Genomic DNA, 21,618 nt, shown 5'->3' with positions numbered 1-21,618 from the left:
TAATTCAGGAATCGTGACGGTACAAAATCTATTACTCCAACAAAAGATTTGTATCAGACAATTATCTTGATGGTTCCTGTCTTGTTCTTGGAGTAGCAGCGTATTCAAAGAGCTCTGTGAGTTATCTGCCAGCTCTGGAAGTTTTTAGATACCAGTGAATCTCCCTGCTCAATCGTAAAAACAGAGAAGAAAAACTAATGTTATTTTTATGAGTAACTTAAGAATGCTGGCATTCCCCTCTCTCCCTGCTCAGAGAGGCTGCACTAAACCACTCATTGAGCCTGTTCTTTCTGTTCTTTTAAGAGGATTCCAGGGCTGGATTTTTACCTGTGTTTTCCTTCAACTTTTATGTGTCATACAGCCAGTTTCTGAGGACTTGGCGATCCTTCCCCCCTGCACAAAACAACTGACTTGTTTTTCCAAAAGCATATTGTATTATGATGTTACAGAGTCAACTCTAAAGGTCATTAATTCATGATTTAATGTTGTATGGGACAGTAATTTTTTACTCCCCATAATTTCTGTAGAACTATAAACCAAAAGAAACCTCCAGATTAACTCTTTCATCCCTGAATACATGCCTATATTCATGGAGGCCTGTATCAAAAGCCATTTCTTACAGTAGAATACAAGTAAATACGTTATGAGCCATTGGGACATGGAACGAAGCCGTGAAATATTCAAATCCTGAATTTACTGTTGACTCATTGTGCAAGCTTTCCCATGCCATTTAGCCTCCATAAATCTAGCTGTGAGGCTTCTATGAACACAGAACAAATTATGCCCAAATCCAACTGGGCCTATCTGGTTTCTGTCATGGTTTGACATCACCTGCTTCATTTTATAGCCCAACTTGCATTAGCAATCCATACCCAAACCCATGCAACCTCATCTGTGCTACAAAGTCCACAGAGAGAAGACCCATCTCTCCATTTGGGTTTTATGATAACTCCGTGAAGCTCTTCCTGGCCGTAATTCTTCTCTCAATATCAAAATACATCTCTGTATTTTGATCCTCTATCCTGCTCCATAAGGCAGATATAAAGAACTTTTGAATGTGGCCTCAACTTCTATTTTCCACCGTAAAACTTTGCTTCCTGGAACAAGTATGAGAATCAAGAGTATGTATTGACACTGTCTCTTTTATTTCCAGTGTCTTATCTAAGGAGTCTTCAGTGAGTCTGTCAGATTCCTTGATTAAATCATACGCCTCAGCTTTGAGCCTGTTTTTCCCTCAGTTGACATCTCGCCCTAAATACAAGCTTCTGCTTAGGGCTACCTCTTCCTCATTCAACCTGTCAATCCTAAATTTATCAAAACTCAAGATGTGGATATCCTTTTAACCTATTTATCCACATTAGATAATTCTTGACTTCTCCCCAGGGAACGTTTCTGGGAAGCTTTCCATTCTTTTGTCTGCTTATTAGGCTTCAACGTTGTCACATTTATGCAATTCATTTGTACTTCTGACTTTCATTTCTTTCAGGAAATGACAATTCATTTGTGGAGGTCTGACTCAGTCAAGACAAAGTCCATGGGAGTTGAAAGCTCTGCTGCACCACTGAGGCTCCATCTGTGCAGAGACTTTGACAGTTCTTTCCTGTAGCTGAAGATTCTGACTTTCCAGCTACAGGTTTGACTCTCTTCTGGACTTACACTTGATTTTATTTCCATTATTGTAACTTACCACTTTCAGTAGATTGACAGTCAACTAATGAAGGACTGGGACTAATGAACTAATGAACTGGGACTAATGAACTGGGGCCTTCATAACAGCCTGGACCTGGAGACAATCTCTACAAGTCTTGGCCACAATTTAACACTTGTAAAACCACATTAAAACATCAAGTGGGCGTGAATACAGAGTTTGGAGTCAGACCTCCATAGCTGAAAAAATAAAAAAGGTGAAATTGTTCTTGTTTTACTGTTTGTGTAGCTAAACACAGTGAGAAAGATGCAGAAAGATTTAACCATCATCTCCCTCATAATTTCTCTATTCTGGAAATAGAATGATAAACATGGATTAAGCCACCCCCCCAATTCAAAACCAAACTGGATCCAATTCAGGTCTCACCCTACCTATCAAATATGCCCAGACACAATTAGCAGTCCTACTGAACACAATTTAACCTGATTTTTTCAGTGGACAACATTAAGTGAAATCAGCGGAGAAGGGATGCATTTAGCTGAAGAGCAACTGTGCAGGTTCCAAGGACACTCCGTGCATTGCATCAGGAATAAATCTCTACAAAGGTGTTTTGCCACAAAATTTTCATTTTTTTTCTTTCCTCTCTGGAGGTGTCTGGAGCCTTATCAGTTTTTCATATAGCATATTACATTCCCAAAATATACCAATGTGTTACACTGTAAAAATAGTACCCAAGGTACCTTAAATATGAATTGTGTTATAGACACCTAAGTGAAAAAAAAATAGGAAAACAAACTTTTTGGATCCACACATTTTAACATGCAACTATATCTTTCTCATCTGGGCTTGCCCTCAGAGCTATGATAAGTAATTCAAACAAACTATTTGTACACAAGCTATTGCTTGCAGTGCCTGGTAAAGTGGTGTTCAATTGTTATTCACACTCTCAACACATTCCCTATGGGACAAAATAGGAAGTTTTAAGAAACTGAGCAGGAAAATAGGATTAGAAGGTAAAGCATGGACTCAGGAAAAGGTTACAGCCCATGAAGTGACAGGCTGTCACGGTCATGCGCTGACTTAGCCCCTGTCACCCCCGTAAAATGCACACACGTACATGGTTGGTTATCACAGATCAGCAGCAGTCACTTGTTAAATCTGAGCCTTAATTCCCAAACAAATATGTCCATCACGCTAAATGGAAGTAGGTATGTGCCAATACACTACTGTGATTTTAAAAATTCATTGGGAGGACTAAAAATAGCTCCTAGAATACATTAAAAAAATGTGTCTCTATGCTGTTCTTTGCGAAACCCGTTACTTCACTTGTGAGAATGTTGCTACACCGTCCATCTTTATGAGATTATAGACCACAGAAAACACATGGGGAAGGCTGATTCTCTTCACATGAAGCCTTCTCTGCACCCATCTGGCAATATAAATAAAGCTTAGTAGCGAGGATAGATGACACTCAGTTCCAGGCCCTTTACACTGCTAGACTGGTGCAACGCAAAGAGCCGGTGTCTGGTGCTTGTCTGACAAGAAGCAAATCTATTTTTGCTTGTAGAACTCTGTGGCAGATCATTAGAATATAAAAAAAAACCCCAACAACCTACAAAAAAACCATCCCCAAACCCCAACCCCCAGATATCTCACTTTTGCCTGCTGGAGGAGAGCAGGCTGAAACAGTGCTGAAGACTCTGTTGAATCTTCCAGGACATTAATAACCAAGAACCACTAGAAATAACCATGGTAACAAACAGTAGCTAAGTACAGTACAATCACCCTGATTACCATAGAATTAGCACAAAACAAATGTTTATTTTTCCTAAATACGTGTATTATGATGATGATGATAATGTTAGTAACTACCCCAAATTACAGAGTATTTGCCCAAAATGCCAATGGCATTGCATTAAATGCTTTGCTTTGCACTTGTTTTCAGACTTGCTTCTAGTAATTGGTGTAAGAAGTGTATTTATAACAGATTCTTTCCCCACTCCTTCTTCCACTCTGTCCCCCCTCCCTGACTCTCAACCATCTCCATTAATTTGAATATCCATTGGATTTATTGGTCACTTCACAGCTGACCACAACACTTTTCTGACATTAGTCATCATTGCACCATTAAACCATTATAAGGCTCTCACCTCCTAGACAACACAGGTTTGATTTTAATTTACACTCAGGGATTGTGTATTCAGGGAATTATACCACGAAAAATGAAAATATTAAACTAATAGAATATATGCAGGGTTGGTCTAAAGTGCATTGAGGAAAAAATGGTACCATGTTGAAGGAAGTAGAAATACTGGTAGTGCAATGAGACGTTTACTTTTTGTTTGCTTTTTCTGAGCCCTTCTGTGTTTAATCCCACTTCTTGGCTTAATTCACTTTGCTAATGATTCTAGGATGTCATCTGATTTCTCTGCTGAACTGTCTCACTTCCACTGTGCCACTGCTAATATTTGCTGGATCCTGGCAAGTGTGTCTGGGAAGTTGACATGGCCAAAACTCCTCGGCACTGCTTTTTCTGGACTGGTTTATCTCCCCAGGTTGAACACGTTTGGAAAGAATTTAAACTTCAGGAGAAGAAAAATATTCTTGGGGATTGCAGGGACCACAAAGAAATTATAGTGACCCAGGTTTACTGGTTTATCAGTATCCTAGAGCTGGTGTAACACTCAATGGCTTTCCCTTTGAGTATGGGCCCATCAAGTGCAAAGAAGTCTTCAGTAGGCAAGGATGCAGCCCAAACTCACACGTGGTTTTGCCACCTGGAACAATAAGCACCAGATGAAGCAGGGAGTGACACTGAAAGGATGCTCAAAGTTCAAACTAGAGTGAGGAGGCAAAGCTGTTGAGTCTGGCAGCTAGGATCTAGAATGAGACTGGCACACTGATTGACAGATATTTCATGGACCTGACCCCTTTGTCACATTCACCTCGTGTCAGTAGAAGTGCATTAACTAAAACACAGTGACTCAAAATTTACACTGGTGCCAGTGAGAAGGAAGGGAAAAAAAACCCCACCAGAACAGATTTTGTACACACAGCCTGGGGAAATGCTCATCTGGTGCAAGTGTCTGAAACTCTGAAGGGGGCAGAGCAAGGAGGGCATTTTGTGTGTGCACATAGTGCCCTTACAAAGCACATATTCCACAGTTTTCATCATCCAGCACACATTTCCCTCCAACAAAATCACACACACACACACACAGCAGCCACAGATCCCATCATTAGCTGCATCCTCCGCCTGTATCGAGATTCCCAGAAAGTTGAGGCTCCAGTGCAGCCCCAGACTGTCAGGCTGGGCTGGGTGTGAGCTGCACTGACAGCTGGCACTCGGCTGTGCTCAGCCCCCCTTTTGCAGTGTACAGCATCATGCTCCGACACGCGATTGAAGTAATTAGCTGCCGAGCGGCTGAACGTACCCCGCAGAGCACTGGTGTCTCGTCTGACACATCTGGGCACAGAAAGTAATTGAAACAGCTGCTTCTACCCATATGGCAGCAAAAGCTGGTGGTAGAGAGCCTGCTGGCTAGGCTGTACCAACCTCAGACAAATTAGCCATCATTAATCCCAGAATTTGACCAGCATACACACAGCAACTAATCAAGACATCTGGGGGAGGGGTGCAGGCTAGGAGGGGGAGGGAGGACTGCCAGGGGAGAGAGAGGCCATTTAAGATTATTCTTAATGGCAACAAAGTGTGAAAAAAGAAAAAAAAAAAAAAATCCTAATACTTAAGGAAAAAAAGCAACAAACAACACCCAGCAGACCACCACAGCCCTCCCTCCCCAACACTTTTCTCAATCAGCTTGTCTAGGTGGCTTTGCCCACGCTGTTCATTAGAGAGCTGCTAAAATAGCAGCATTGCTTTCTGAAAGTGTCACACTGATATATGCACATGTCTGGCATCACACAAAGATTATAAATAGCGCTGTGTAATCTAAGAACCTGGGGTATTTTTACTCTCTGTGGAATGCAGCAGCGAAGTCAAGGCTGTGGGTGCAAGCTGGACCTGCCCTTGTATGTAGGCAGCTGAGGTGCACCCTCCTGTTCTGCAGGACTAAGCATGGCACATGTGGGCTGTTTTCTTTCATCTCTCCACTACCATTCTTGGCTCTGAACTTTGTCACCTGCAGGGAAGCTGTGCAAAACATCGTGGCTTGTCTTGCCACTGTAAAATCCAGCATGCGAGTGGGAGGACAGGGAAAACTTCATAACCATCACCTCATCACCACAGACACACTGACTGCTGTGCAAGGAAGGAAGCAGTTTGTTTGGGGAGGAATGGATCAGAAGATGCCCACAGTATTCTGCCTCCTCTTTGGATTGTTTTATATCTAAGAAGGTGTGAGCCCTAATCTGAGTTTTTGCTGTTGCTGTGGTATTTATGGTCTCCCTCTGACTTCCCTGCAACCCCTTTTTAATGGCTGAACTTGCAGATCAACCTTTCAGAAAGGTCAAACCCTTTGGAGGGCTTTTCCCTAGCCACCCACTCATGTTTCTTAAACTTACAGAAACAGAGCACCCATGATTCTGCCCCAATATCACAGGTTGAATGGCTGAATTTACCAGCCAGTTCCAGAGTCACTGGGGCAATAGGGAATAGTGATCAAAAGACCTTTGAGTGATGCCAAGTGCATGTACATTAGCATTTCAGTTGGTTTCAGGAGCGTGCTTCTGATTAATCCTCCTCACTGTGCCTTGGCTGGAACTGCAGAGTGGCCTGGGCTGCTTCAGCTTCATCCACTCCTCCTGGATGCATCCAAAGCAGGAGAGATGTGCCATGAGTGCACCTACTGCACTCCAGCTGCTAACAGGACTAGAAAGAGCCAAGCCAAAAGCAGCCCCTCAAAGCCAGGATAGTGTGGATGCAAATTCTGTGGTGTTTGACAGAGCCTCTCCTTGCAGACAGCTTGCTGACACACATCATCTCCAACAGCACAACACTGGTGGTGGGGTGGTGTGATACAACAACCAGGAGCATCACTCTGCTGTTACCATATTTACTGTGAGCAACCCAGCCGTGCTGAGATCTATTCACAAACTGCTAATGCTCTCCAAACAAGCTCTTGGCACTGCTACTTTCCTGTTCATTCTGGCTGTTCTCTGCACTGCTTTGGTATTACGAGTGGGATCACTTGCACATGGTCCCAAGCAGCACCACATTCCAAATACTTTTGGGATAAATTTCTTCCACTTTGGGGAAAATAGTGCTCCTTGCTTTAAAACAACTGTGGATCTATTCCCAGCCCTCAAATCCTCAGCTTTCAGATCCAGAGATATGACAGGTTAATTTGCAGGGGGAAAACACCAGAACTAAAGTGTAAGGGGAGATTATAATCAGTGAACTGCATAGTGCCTGCACACCTTGCAGGTTTGCAAACAGACTCTCTCTGGTCCCACCAGAGCTTCATTACAATCTCAGTCCTGCACATCTCACTTTGTCCATGTGGGATGAAGAGTTTAAAACCACTTGTCTGACAGTAGAAGTAGAGATTCTGCCTGGACATTCAGAAGTAGCAGTTTCAAGGTTGTCTGGTGTTGGTGATCCCTCTCCTCTGCTCACATCTTGTCATGTCCCTCCAAGCCTGACTGTTCTTCAAAGCCTGTTTTCTGAGGACAATTTCTTGCAGAGATTTGTGAAATTTGGATGACTCCCTAAATAAACAAGCAATGTCTTTCCCCATTTGGAAGTCAGTTCTTCTTGATCCGCTGCTTTATGATTATTGGGATGAAAGATGCTGTGTAAATGTATCACATCACACTATTTTACAGCTTCACTGCAGGCTCATCTAAAGGAAGATGAGCTACAAGACAGCAATTGCACTGGTAATTAACAGAGCAAAAGACATTATGGAAGGCACATGAAAGACAAACATGATTTCTTGAAAAGAGTTTCCTCAAATGTACTTTTCTCTAACAACATGCTGTGGTTCCCCTGACATCCTAGCCCTGCTTTATTGTTTTAAACAAACCTATGTTACATAAGAAAAGTTCCTGTCTGGAAAGCTCTGCTGACAGCACGTGTTTGATGACAAAAGAGGCCCATAAACTCCAGCACACTGGAAAAAAAGAATAGTACAAGCAATGTGACAATCTTGGCTGCTGGAAGTGTCAATGTGCTGGCTGTGTCCTGCCTGGCTCCTGAGGCTCTGCTCAGACTCAGCTTGGTGGGATGTGCCTGCTTGGAAGCCACGAGAGCAGAGTGAGGTGGCCCCTTGTGGTTTGTTTATGGGAATTCATAAACATGGGCTTCCATCAATCTGTGTCTGTGAGGGATGGAAGTATGGTGCTAATGCTTCCCCTGACACATGGATCAGGTAACGCTGCCAAAAAAATATCCCCCCTCCCCTTTGAGACATTCCACAGCTTCTGGATCCTGAAGGCAGATGTAAGTTGTGTCTTCTATAAAGGCATCTGCAATGTGGACTTTTCTTTGGTTTAAAAATCTTTTTTTTTTTTTTTTTTTTTTTTTTTTTTTTGATTGCTTGGCAGGCTGAGGCACTCTTTATTGTCAAGAAGGCTGTAAGAAGAGCCACAGGCTGCAATTTTTCTTCTAAATGCTGCTGGCTATTTGCTCTCCAAGTTTTTCCTTTATTCTATTCAGTTTTATTTCTATAGTTGGGCTTTGCAAATATTCTGCAGTAATTTTGCTTCAGCAATATAAAATTGTGGGTGTTTTCCAAGAGCCATATGGAACATTTTCTTTAATATTTTTTTTCCCAGATCTACCTCACAAGCTTTTCCAGACACAAATTTTCTTTTATGTAAAGACAATTTATAATCTGATACATTAGCACTCACTGTGCACTAGTTGATCCACTACAGAAACACCTGAAGTGAAACCCACTCTACTAATTCCCTAACAAATTCCTTGGTTCAGCACTTCCCCTGGGACACATCCTAAAGCAAGTGAGAAAATGACTTACTGATTATCAGGCCTCATAGTCTGACATGTTTAGCTGTCCTGCCGAAGCACTTGAAGTAAATGAAATTTCTGTAATTTGGTGAATCAGCACAAATAAAACCAGAACATCCCCCCTCAGAGGTAAATTAACAAAGCATTTTGAACTGAGCAGCTGAAATAGTTTCAAGGACTGGAAGCAGTATCTAGATATTCAACTTACTTTTTTTTTGGAAGTCATTCTGCAGTTCAAGCAAGTTGACAAGACTGAAACAAATTAACTACACATTAGCATCAATCTGAGTCTGCAGTCTTTTGTGAGAAAGCTTTGCTGAAAACTTCTTCCCCTTTTGACAATGGAATTTAAAATAAATGAAAGGAGATGGATGCAAGGAACAGAGAAAACCAAAAATTGGTTGCTATAATCCTGCAGTCTGTGTAAAAGGCAAACAGGTGAAATGACAAGAGCAAGTGATGCTGTGAGAAAGAAGAGAAACTTTCTGTGTCTGCCTTGGCTAAGTGATGAGTAAGGGATAATGAGCACTCTGGAAAGAAGTGTGGCAAAATTCAGGGAATGCTTTAAGCAGCAGGAAAACTTCACTGATGGCAGGCTGAAAACTGAGTTCCGCTCTTTGAAACATTTGAAATCTGACTTGAAAAATATCATAAACCTTGGTGGGAAATAGGGTTCTAGGCATGGAACAACACACAAAATTGGAGGAGAAAAGGAAACTTGGCACATTTGCATTGATTTTGTCTCTTCAGTCTGTCATTGATCAGGACCACAGGTTGGTTTGGAAAAAACAATGCCTTTTGCTTTTTCTATGGGAGCTGGACATTCCACTTATCATCTTGCACATCACTTATCTGCGGAAAAAAAGTGGAAGAGCAGCTTTTCCTGACCAAGAAAGCCAGAAAGGAAATGTGCGTTTCTCCTTCTACAGGATGGAATTTTGAGAAGTGTGGATTTGAATGGCTGCATTCAGCAGCATCAATAAATACTCAGCATCTGTGAGCACCTGCAAAGCTGCATTGGTAAACATCTAAAAAAAGGGACCTGTTCCCCCCTCTCCCCTTTGTCCACTACTATATTTATGAAATGAATTAAATTTTTCAACAAGAGGATCACTGTTTTCGTTCCAATTCCCTTCCCAATTTGAGCCCCGGGCTCAGGAACCACACTGCACAATTAAAACAGTTAGCACAACACCTGGATTACAACTCTGCACTCGATTGGGGGCCATATGGTTTATTATTCCACGTCAAACCTCAGCCATGCATATATTCTCTCACATAAATGCACCCCTCTAATATATATTTTGAAAGTCTCTGTGCTTTATTTCTTCTATATACGAGTAGCTGTTGCACAAACTAAAATTTCTGTGCTCAACTGCAGCAGACAATGGCCTGAAATGTTAAGTTTTCAGAAAGGTTTGCTTCCAGATATTTATGAAAAAAATTATAAAAAATTCAATTGGAAACATCTGCAGTCGTTCACATCAAACCTGTCCTGAGGGAATGTTGTACCTGTGTCTGGAGCTTCCTGCCTGACCATACCAAGCTGTGGATTAATTATTAATCTACATCTCGTGTATGTGTGTGTGCTTGAAGAGGTGTTTATGTTGCCAGTCTGTAAATACTTCTTCACTCAGAGATTTTAATTCATCTGCAAGGTCTGTTAGAAATGTGTAGGCTTAAATCTATGATGTTATCAGATTGAACTGCTTTTGCAATGAGTATATAAGATTAAACAGGGTCTGGATTGTGTTTTTATCTATATTTTATGAACAAAATTGTCCTTCATTATTCAATTTAAAAAGTTGTGAGCCCAGAAAGCAAACTGTCCTGGGCTGCAGCAGGATGGGCAGTGTGGGCAGGGAGGGGGGTGATCCTGCTGAGGACATTTTGATACTCTCTAGAATGTCTATGGTCCCAACAGCTCAAATCCATCTGCAAAGTTACAACCATACCTGAGAGAGAGAGAGAGAAAACAGGATTGTAAATGACACCGTTCATCTTTCTTGCCAAGCAGTTTTACCTAAAATTGTGTTTCCTTTATTTCATACTCTGCCTTCCCCTGACGCTTCAGCATCATCACTTTTTGTGCTGGGCTTCCACAGATCTCTTTTTTCATTTTTTAAATAGTTCTGAGAGCATGTTTTTAATTATAATCTCAGGAAGAAAATAAGTGATATTTTTGGAGACCCCCTTGGAGCATTCTCAGGGTGGTTCACTTATAAATCAAATTATTGAGGGCTTAATTGTGCAACCCTTCTGTCTTGCAAGCCCTTACTCATCTGAGTAAGTTCAGGGAGACTTCCCAGTGGGTAAATGCTCACTAACATGTGTGCACAATCTGACATTACATGAATATCACTCTCACATATTTTGTGGGCCAGTGTATTTCCAGTATTTGCAGTGTGTTAGATACAGTTTAATGGTAAACAGCTGCTAGAGGTGATTTATCAACATTATGGGCCAGTTTCTAACACCCTTACTCAGGGTGGTACCTAACTCCTCGAGGAGTCCCTTTAAAGCAGAGGGAATCACACACTGGAACACATCAGAATCCAGCCCTGGGAAGCTCAAGTCAGCTGAGTACTTTGGCCTAGTCCTCCAAAATATTTAAACACACACTCAACATTGAGCACATTCATATACATCCTACGTCCCTGTCCTTAGCAAAGGAAGCACTCAAAAAATCAAAAATGTAAATAAATTTTTCTGCAGGGTACAGATTTTGAAAGAGATGATAACATCTAATTATAATTAAGTGCATGCATAAGTTCTTTTAGTATTCTTCCTCAGTCACCAGCACCTTGAAGGACTGACCATACCCAGAAGAAACAATTTCAAAATTTAATAATCATCTTGTGACGGAGTTTGTCACTTGTTGCTTTTAAACCTTTCATATGTAGAAGGCTGGCATGGGATGAGAATGCTGCAGTTAAGAAGTGCCTTTATCAAACTATGCAGAGGAATTTTTCTTAAGAAAACAAATATATATATATATATGTGTGTGTGTGTGTTCAAGCTTTGTGTATATACAATAGATAGGTGTATATAGACATATTTAATTTTTTTCCCTGCATCTCAGCTGGGAACTTCTTCTGAACCTAGAACTAGGTTTGCTCCAAACCCTGTCAGAATATATTCTGAAATATTCTGAAATATTTGAAATATTCTGAAATATAGCTGAAATATCTCTGAAATATTCACATTCTACTTGCCTCTGTATGCAGGGGCAGATATGCCTTGTAATTAATTTAAATATTTCTTCCACAATCAGCTGTGCAAGCAAGTGCTCTCCTGCCTATGGATTTATGGAAGCCTTCCACTTTTCTGCTGGACATTTAGAGAAAATTAAATACGGCCAAAAGCAGGAGAAAGGAGATGGACACTTGTGTCAGTGAGCTCAGTGAATGTCAGTCCATCTGTTAGTTTATAGGTTAATGTCCCACTCGTGCCCTTTCCTGTGCCATTATCCCTTGATTTCCCGCTGCATGATTTGGAAAACGAGACTCTGGGAGTCAGGCACTCACATTTGCTTGTTACAGAGAATATGGTTGATAAGATGCTCTGTAATAACAGACCCAACAAAATACAGCAAGACATGTAAGGAAAAGAATTGGAAATTTAACTTTTAGTGATAGTGACTGCATGTAGAGCCTGCAGCAGTCTCATCCGTCTGACCTTGCTTTGTGAACTACAAATGACCTCGCTGAAAAACAACAGAGACCTTTTCTTGCTCTAGGCTGTCTCTTGATTGTATCTCTTCCTTCAGGTTACTGTAACTGCTCTTTTCCAGGGGTTGGGAAGAAAAAAAAGAGAGAAGCAGAGTAGAAACACTTAGCTGAAGACCCAAAGGCCCCCCAGGCCTGCTTCTTCCTCAGTTCTACCATCACTCTATTAATAACAGACAACGTTTTCATTAAACGATGCACTTTCCCGCTCCAGGATAGACTTGAGTTTTCTGTACTGATCATTATAAAAGTCCCAGGAGGGCTCCTACAACCACACTGTCTTCACAACAGAGACAAGAACTATCTGTTCCTACACAAACCATACACTGTAGTGATCCCAAGAGTGAAAGAGACCTAATAACCCACAAGTGAAAGAGGTACGGAGCCTAGTTATCAAATTCCATCCTGCAGGATAAAAGCATCCCCCATTCAAACTTCTCATATAAGGTCTTTGTGGATAAAAGGCTTTCTCAGAGCTGCCCCTGAATGGCAGGAAGCTGTTCCTCGTGCATGGCAATTGCCCTTGTTTTACTTGATTTTAAATTGAAGAAACCTCCCTTACCATACTGGATCTTTTTCCAGTGCTGGGCAAGTTGTTAGTGCATTCAGGAAACAGCCTTCTAGTCAAGTATTAAATACTTGAACACTTTTAAGTTGTTGCCTCTTTCACTCTCTCCTTTAAAGGATATTATTGATACCCATGTAACCCTGTGCTAAAGGTCATTATTTTGGGCAGGAGGCTGCACAATCACATATGGTGACACCACCCCCTGGTCTGAGGAATTTGCAGCAAAAAGAGACATTGCACAGTACCCAAAACTCAGCCCAGCAATCACCTTCCCCCTTCAGAGTGGATGATATTCTCAGTACACCCTCTCCAAAAGGTAAATTAAATCCTATTTTCATTTTCAAAGGCTCCCCTGTACTCTTAATCTTTTCTTATGAAAACTGGATGAAGAAAGTAAAAAAGATCAATAATTTAAACATGAAAGTAATCAAGCTATCATGAATAGCCGACTACAGGGAATTCCTCACAGAACTTCCTTGGAGCTCTTGGAATAAAAGGCTACCAAAACCATTTATTTATGGAATATTAACTAAAATCTGGCTGCAGTGTAGCTAAATATGCAACCAAGTTATTTGAGTTACTACTGCTAGTAAAACTCGAGTTCACAGTCTAAAAAAAGTTCTCAAGGATATTATCCCACTGGGAAAAATAATGAAAATTTTATAGCTTAAAACTTTGTACTTGCAAAAATTACGACTATTGAAAATGTTCCATTAGCAGCTGGAAACAGATTGTGTGGCCACTGGTACAGTTAATAATGCTGCTGGAATGCCAAACCCATAGGCACTGCTGGGCAGAGAGGGTGAAATGAAGCTTTATTTTTTTGGGTGGTCACCTTGATTTCCAGATTAGGCTGTTCCATTGTAGCATCAGCTAAAAATCTTGTAAGGTCTTGAGTGAGGTTCCCTCTTTACTCAAATCTTCCAAATCTTGGGACAGGGATGGTCCAGGCAGCAGCCACAGAGAACTTTGCAACCAGCTAATGCTTTGAGCAGTAAATAAACCTTCCTTCCCTGATGATCATTTTCATGAAGTCCTGGTCCACAAAAAGTACATGCTCTGGATTTTTAAATGTCGTTAAGCCTTGGAAATCTATATGACATAAACTTTTGCCTAAAAATCAATTCTGAGTTACAATTTGATTAGCAGAAAATTGCCATCACATTTGTTTCTACATTTGTCTACCTCATGTCCTTTTCATTCATAGGCTGGACGATTTAAGCTTTCTTTAAAAACTCCCCAAGAAAGTCTGTGACATTAAAATGTCCTTTGATGCTCTTTCACTAAGCAGTGAATATTAACAGTTATGGTGACCCTGTTCCCTAATGTGTCTCTGTTGGATCAATAGCAGTTAAGTGCCACTGTTTTACAATTAAAAAGGGGATCATTTTAAATTTAAAAGCTCATAGCTAATTTTCTTCTTGGCACTTAATAGCATAATTCATTTTTGAAAAACCACATAGGGAGAGCATATACTTTATTCTTTGTTGGCAGCCTTACTGGGGCTAGTTTTAGTACTCATTGTTGCATTATGTATAATTTACAGCAATGCCCAGTCAAGCCATCCACATGGCAGGAAGTGTCACACTGCTCCAAAATATGAGTTTGATGCACAGGCAAGAATGAGAGGAAGAACCTGCTGGTTTCATACCTCAGTGAACATCTCTCTGATAAGCATTTTGTAGCTACTTGCTTTCAGTGTTTTGTTTGTGCACCTTCTTGCTAGGCAAGGCCTCAGCTCTTAGCAGGCCAAGAGGTTTGTGCTTGGAATTTCTGAAGTCTGGGCAATCCAGTAAAATAATGAATAGTACATTACTACTACACTGAGCAGTACAACTTCACCCTTCCTACCTGCCAAAAACCCCACTCTCGTCTTCATTCCTATGAGATTTTTTTCTCTTTTATTTTGCAACTGGAAAAAAACAAATGGAAGAATTATGAAAATCCTGCTGCTTTTCCCCCAAGTTCCCCAGGGGTATTTTGAGCTTGGACATTTCCATTATGGATGCAGTAGCCAAGGGTGTGTCTGCACCATTTGTAGGCTTCAACCTCCTACTGCACAAGAAAAATCTCAGATGAAGGGACAAGAACAATCTCAGGTGAAGGGACAAGAACAATCTCAGGTGAAGGGACAAGAACAAATCTCAGCTCTTAGATCATGCATCCTACAGTGGAGAAGAAGCTCTTGTAGGGCTTATCTTTGGGGGGACAGAAGTTGAGGAGGGAATGGGGAGGTTTCTGGTGAAGCTTTTCTGTTTTCAGTGTTTCTGCCCTAAGTATGGGAACTAAAGAGCTCCACATACTCTTCAAGTACTGTAGTTTCAAAATTTGCTTACTGGCAACCAAGATTTTGCAATCCCTAAATTCAGGAAGGAGCCCATGCCCAGACAATTCCAACTGGTTTCAAAGAGGGAACACAGACAGAGAACTGAGGGAAGTTTAGGACTGCACTTCAATAAAAGGTGGCATTTCCTGAACTTCAGTCTCTTCTCACACTGGAGCAGAGAGCAGCAAATAGCTGAGTGCATCAATATTGGGGTCTGTGTGTGATTGCAGTCACAGAGGTGTTAAGGTGGTGTTGGGGAATTATTATTTGTTTCAGTAACTTTGTGAAGATGAAACCGTCTCTTCCCTGCTCTCCTCCACCCCTGAATAATCCTACATGAACTCTAAAAGATATTTACACAAAACAACACTTCTGGCCCCAGCTGACTCTGAGGGTAGCAGACAAATCAGCTGCCCTCATTTACAGGTAAAGACGAGCTGGGGCTTTTAACGTAAAAGCCCATATTCATCCTGAATTAAATAAATTCTCTTTTAACAAATCACTGCTGTGCATTAGCAAAAAAAAAAAAAAAAAAAAAAAAAAAAAAAAAAAAAAAAAAAAAAAATCAACCAAAAAACTGCAGCCACCGAGCTGCTGCAGTGTGATAAAGGCACATCAGACAGAGGAAATGCTGGGTTAATGTGAGCTGGCCCCCCCGGGGCACTCTCACCCAAATGGTCACTGCTGTAACCCAAGTCAGCAAGGGGGTGGTGGCTGGGAATGGCAGTGGATCAGGTTCTGACAAAGTGTGCTGCTCCAACACGCCTCTGTACAACACAATTAACTGCTTACACCAGGCGTTGCCTTGTTTCTGCCACGTTACACTTCTCACATTTCGTGTAATAGTGTTTGCAAAGTGCTCCCAGTTTTCAATTAGCCAGCCCTGCCTTCCCCTCACTCTCTGTGCCATTCCAGCTGAATCCAGTGGGCTGCCCAGGAGTTCAGTCTCTCAGAGCGTGGGTTTCAAAGACACTGGTGGCAGTCTTGCATTTTTATTATTTTCTTTTTTAAAGCCGGTCATTAGGTGTAATTTATTCTGTACACTTCTGGGGAATCAAATCAGGGATATAACTTCTCTTCGCTTTGTTGCAATAGTGTCCAAACAAAACAAGCAGTAACCACTTCATCTGCAGAATAACCTTTCTCTGAGTGTCCTTCTACCTATTGATTTGCTGATCTCCATCACAAAAATCTCAAACTACTGCTTCATACCCTGCTTCCCTTTGAAGTAGACTTATGTAATTGTATACAGATAAAAAAAATAAATCAAAGACTCAGGAGTTTTGCCTCCCCTCTCTGTGCCCTACAATGAAAACCACAATCACATTTGCCTTTTTTTGTGTAATTACCCTTTCATATCCTTTCCTACCTGGGTGAGATGGAGCACTCCATAGGCTTGGTTTTCATTAGGTGCTAAGTGCTTACAAGTACCTGCAAGGCTGTCAGTCACCTCAGAAAATACACATGTGAGTTTCTAGGAGTGCAATATTATCTTCATGAACCATATTTTGCGTGGTCACTTGAAACCAGCTCGTGTAAAACTTGATTTCAAACTCTCTAGGAGTTACACAAGGCTCCAACCCAGTTACAGTTTATTTGAAAAATGCAGATGTTTGCTACTGGAGGTGGCGAATTAAATGGTCTGACAGGCTGAGCACTGGCTTGGAAACTTCAGATGATCAGAAATCTTTGAGCAGGTTTGTGCTTGGTACCCCAGTTTCAAACAACTCTCAGAAGCAACCAAAGCAGCCTCCTGTAAGAATTTGATTTTTGCACATCTCAACTCAGTAAGTCCCAGGATAGGAACACCCCAGACTGCGGAACAAGAAATGCTCTATCACACAAAACCAGATGCAAATGTAGTTCATGTTCTCAGTTTTCAGAGCTGGATGTGAAACTGAGCTAAAATTGTCTCCTAAACTCCAACTTTTATTACAAGAAACTGGTTACTTCCAATTGCCTGATCTAGAAAACAAAGAAGTGAGAATGTCTTGCCTTTTTTTTTTTTTTTTTTCTTTCTTGTATTTCTGATAAGGCATCAGATGAAAAGGAGTGAAAATTACTATTTCTAAAACTTCCATGCCACAAAAACATCAGTTTGGAATGAAGACTAAAACCCTATTTTGGTGAATCTATCTGTTCTGTCTTTACAGTAGTGATTGAAAAGGCACTTCGCAATCAGCATGGCAAAGGAATCTTTCTGGCAGCCCAAGAAATAAAAGACTTAAAGAAACAAAACCAAGGTATTTTTTTGTTGTTGTTGCTGGAAAACCTCTGGCTCAAATCAGTCAGCTTTAGCATAGAACAGCAATGAGCTGAAGCTGATTACACTCAGGGCAGGAGTCTGAACCAGGATTGGGAATGACTCCCCGTGTGTGTGGATATTTAACCAGACATTTGGGTATGATGATGGTAAAACCCTTCTCATGGTTTTTTCATCATCTGCAATGTCCCCAGATAGGTGTACACTGGAGTCTGGGTATGAACAAGTTATAAGTGAAAATAGACCCCCCCCTTCTTCAATATGAATTGTAAACAAAAGCATCAGCTGGAGGAGCCTGACCTCTACTCTTTGCTAACATTCCAATGTCTGGAGAAGGAATCATTTTTTTTTGGTCCAATACATTTTCAAAACACTCAGAAAGGTCTGAGATATCCACCAGGCTTCAGACCTGATCTGGAGGCCAGAGGCCCCCCTGCCGACTTTGTGGATTTGGATCAGGGCCACAGAGAAACAGCAATTCTTCCAGCTTGCATTAGAAGACAATTGCCATTTGTAGGCAACGTGTGAATATTCAGGGGACTTTATTACACTGAATCCAGTAAAGTTTTACTCTGTATTAAGTTATTGCAGTGTTTGAAACTGAGCTGCAAAGTTTTGATTAAAAAAAAAAAAAATAGTAAATTCCATATGGCTCCCAGGTGTTCCTCAACCTGGTTCCCAGTTTCCCCCCTTTCCCTCTCACCAGAAAAAGAAAAAAGGGATCTGGATTTATACATAGAGATACCCTTCACTCTGCCACCACCCTGATATTATTGTATCCAGCACTGCAGACAAAGCTTGGAGCTTCCTGCACAGTATGAGCCCAGGTTTGCTTTCCCACTACACAGCTTTTACAGATGTTTTCAGGAAATTTGCTCCAGACAGGTGAAGAAAGAAGTAAACTTTTTGGTTTTCCCTCTATATTAATATTTCCTCCTTTGTCCCAACATCCATGTGTGATTCATTCCCCAGTAAGATGTTCACCTAAACAGGCACAAAGACAGTCAGGATTTTATTTTAGACCTTGTTGGGTAATTTTTTTAAGGATGTTTATGAGTTTTTCTTTCATTCAGTTGATCTAACCACACAAAGTGTTCAAGTACAACCAAATCTTAGAGGCACCATCTTAGAAGTCACTTCCAACGTTTTCCTTTTATTTATGATGTTGTAAAATGTTGCAGCACAGGAACAATCTTAACACCTTTCTTAGTTAATTTGCTCATTTATCTTGATAGAAGAAAAACACAGTAAAATTTAAACTGACTCAGATATTTTTCAATTACAAACCAAAATGGATTGCGTCATGTAAAACCACAGAAAAAACTCTGCATTTTCTCATTATTTTTTCCCCAATTTTTAAACTTAGAGACTTCATAAATGCAATTTTCCAGACTTCTACTGGAAAGTCTGCTGACTTTTTTTGTTGCTACAGGACAAACTGTTTTAAGCAGATTAAACAAAAAGAATCACACCAAGACATGGAAAAGACCAGCTAATGCTCCCTGTGATTTTGAGATAAGTTAAATAGACTTCTCCACATTCAACTCCTAAGTCTAATTGTTTTCCAGACACCCAAAGACACTGCAGGAAAGTCAAGGAAAAAAAGCAGAAGCTCATGTGCCAACAAAAAGAAAATACTTTTTCCTATTGAAGACAACTTTGGGACAAGGGAAAGGGACCAACACAACCAAAGCTGTACAAGACTCAGTTTTGTGGAATATCTTTGTTCCTGTTAAGTGGGGAAAAACAGCACAGCCCTTTGCCCAGGAAAGTGTCTCACTTTTATCCAACAGCTACTGCTTGGTCTCTGTTCTCTTCCTCTGCACAGTTTCTGGGTTGTTCTGCATTTCCCCACTTTCCACACTTAAATTACCTTTCAATACAGTGTCCCTTCATCCACTGGAACTTTTTAAACACACATATGCAGGTGACAGTTGTCTAGGGAGAAGTACATTTCCCTCTTCTGGTCCTTTATGCTGGAGTTGATGCCACACAATTCCCTAAATATGGGTGTTTGCCATGGCAACAACTGCAGCACAGTTTTGCAGAACTTGCCCCTTAAGTGGCTTAATGGATATGGTATTTATTCCCTTTCTGAAGATTTAGCTTCAGTGACACATTAATACAAACATAAATGGAGCAAATATTTGTGTGCTTCTTGGGAATAACAAAGGCACGTTTATCTGATACACACAGAAAAGACATTTTTGAACCTCATTAATACATGAGTAGAAGTCAATGGAGGAAAATGGATCTTGTTAACTGGCTTCTTGGATACCAATAAGCATCTCATTTGCCTTAAACATATCAACCTAGCAACACTATTTATTCAATATAGAATAATCAGTGACATTAGAGAGCCCCAGCATTGCACACAGAGGAATGATTAATCTATTATTCATTCCACAATAAAAACTCTGAGGGATTTACCATATGAAAAGTGATATTCAGAAAAGGAGGTGATATTTTTTTTCCTCCTGACCTGTATGGGAATTCCTGTCCTGTGGGATGAATTCCATTGAATAACATTGAGAGTTTGGGTTGTGGGTTTTGCCTCTTTCTTTTTCTTTTTTATCAAGTACCCTTCCTTCCTGCAAGGCAAAAAAGAGATTCCAGAGGACTCTGGGACTGAGTGTGTGGTATGAACACACAGGCATGGAACTCTGTATAGTCTGTATCACTTTTGTGCCTTCTGAAGAGATGGAATTGTGTTGATTTGAGAAGCAGAAGCAGCTTTTTCCTCACTGGCGCCCATCTTGCCAGGATGGTTGGTGTGACACGAGGTTATGTGCACATACAGACACTGGTGTTGTGTACAGCTGTGAAAAACAACTGTAAACCTCCCACAAAACTGTCATCAGCCTGGTGTCCACATCCAGAGGATATCCACAAGTCTTACACTGCACCCAGGAAACCAAAAAAACCTTTGAGGGCACTTTCCCTGGACACTCCAGCACAAGAGCAGCTCTTGAACCAGAGCACAGGCAGCTAACTCCATGAAGGCCCCTAAACAACCAGACTGTGCACCTGCTTTGCAAAGTTTAGATGCAGCCATTAATTTTTTTTTTTCATCAACTATTTAATAATTATTAAGAACCATTCTGCTTACTCTGCAGTAAGAGCCATGGCCTGAGCTACAGCACAGCAGCAGTCGAGCCCTGTGCACGAACAGATGCACAGCTGTGCATTTAATTGGTGTCAAGGTGGCACCTGAAAAGCAGTTATTTGAATATAGATTTAAATAACAGGACAGGTGACTCGCAATTACTACATGTGCATTTGTGTGTGGACAGCTTGGGATTCTGCTGTTTCAAAGAGTGAAACTTTTTAAAAATTTCTTCCCTTCAGGAAGTTTGCTCGAGAAGCCAAGAGGCCATTACAATCAAGGAGAACTTTTGTGTAAGTAAGCACTAAGTAAAAATTATAGAACTGGGATTTAGATCATGAAACTGTCTAAAAGGCAAGTTGTTATTTGATTTTGAAATGTAATTGAAAATAAGAATAATGAAGATAATTCCAATTACTCTGGAATGGCCTTCTGCTCCTTGAAGGGTGTGCAGTGATTAACTAGCCTTTTATAGCACTTCATTTTTTTTTCCCCCCAGTGATGGAAGATTTACCCAGGAATCCTTGGGTAAGAATAATTTGTTTTGGCAAAGATATTTGCAGCAGAGTGGCGGGAGGGTGATAACCTCTGTCTCAGCCCATTCAGCCCTTCTGGGCTGCCAGGGCAGGTCAGGGAGGAACTGGAGGAGGAGGATTCTCCATTCCAGTTTGAGCAGGCAGCAAACCATGGAAGCAACTGCAACTTTGACCATTCTGCTTACCATAAAATTCACCTTAGAGCTCCATCACAACCTACAGGCCTCAGCACAGCTGTAAACAGCACTGAACTGAGTGTTCATGAAAAGCAATCTGCACTTCTAAGGACCTCTGATGAATTCTCCCACTTTGCATTGTTGGACTCTGTTGGACCTTATTGGTGCATTTCTTTTTCCTTTCACTCTTAATTTTGGAGAGTCCTACTGACACACATGAGTTATGTGTTGTCTTAGGACATTCTAGCAATACATTAGACTAAAAGCACTGGTGGCTTCTCTCATCAAGAACTCTACTGCATCTTACCACTTGTCACCCTTGTGCATCTTTACTGA

Source organism: Zosterops lateralis (assembly GCF_965231275.1).
Source record: "Zosterops lateralis genome assembly, chromosome: 13".
Lineage (NCBI taxonomy): Eukaryota > Metazoa > Chordata > Aves > Passeriformes > Zosteropidae > Zosterops > Zosterops lateralis.
Note: the sequence above shows the minus strand (reverse complement) of the source record.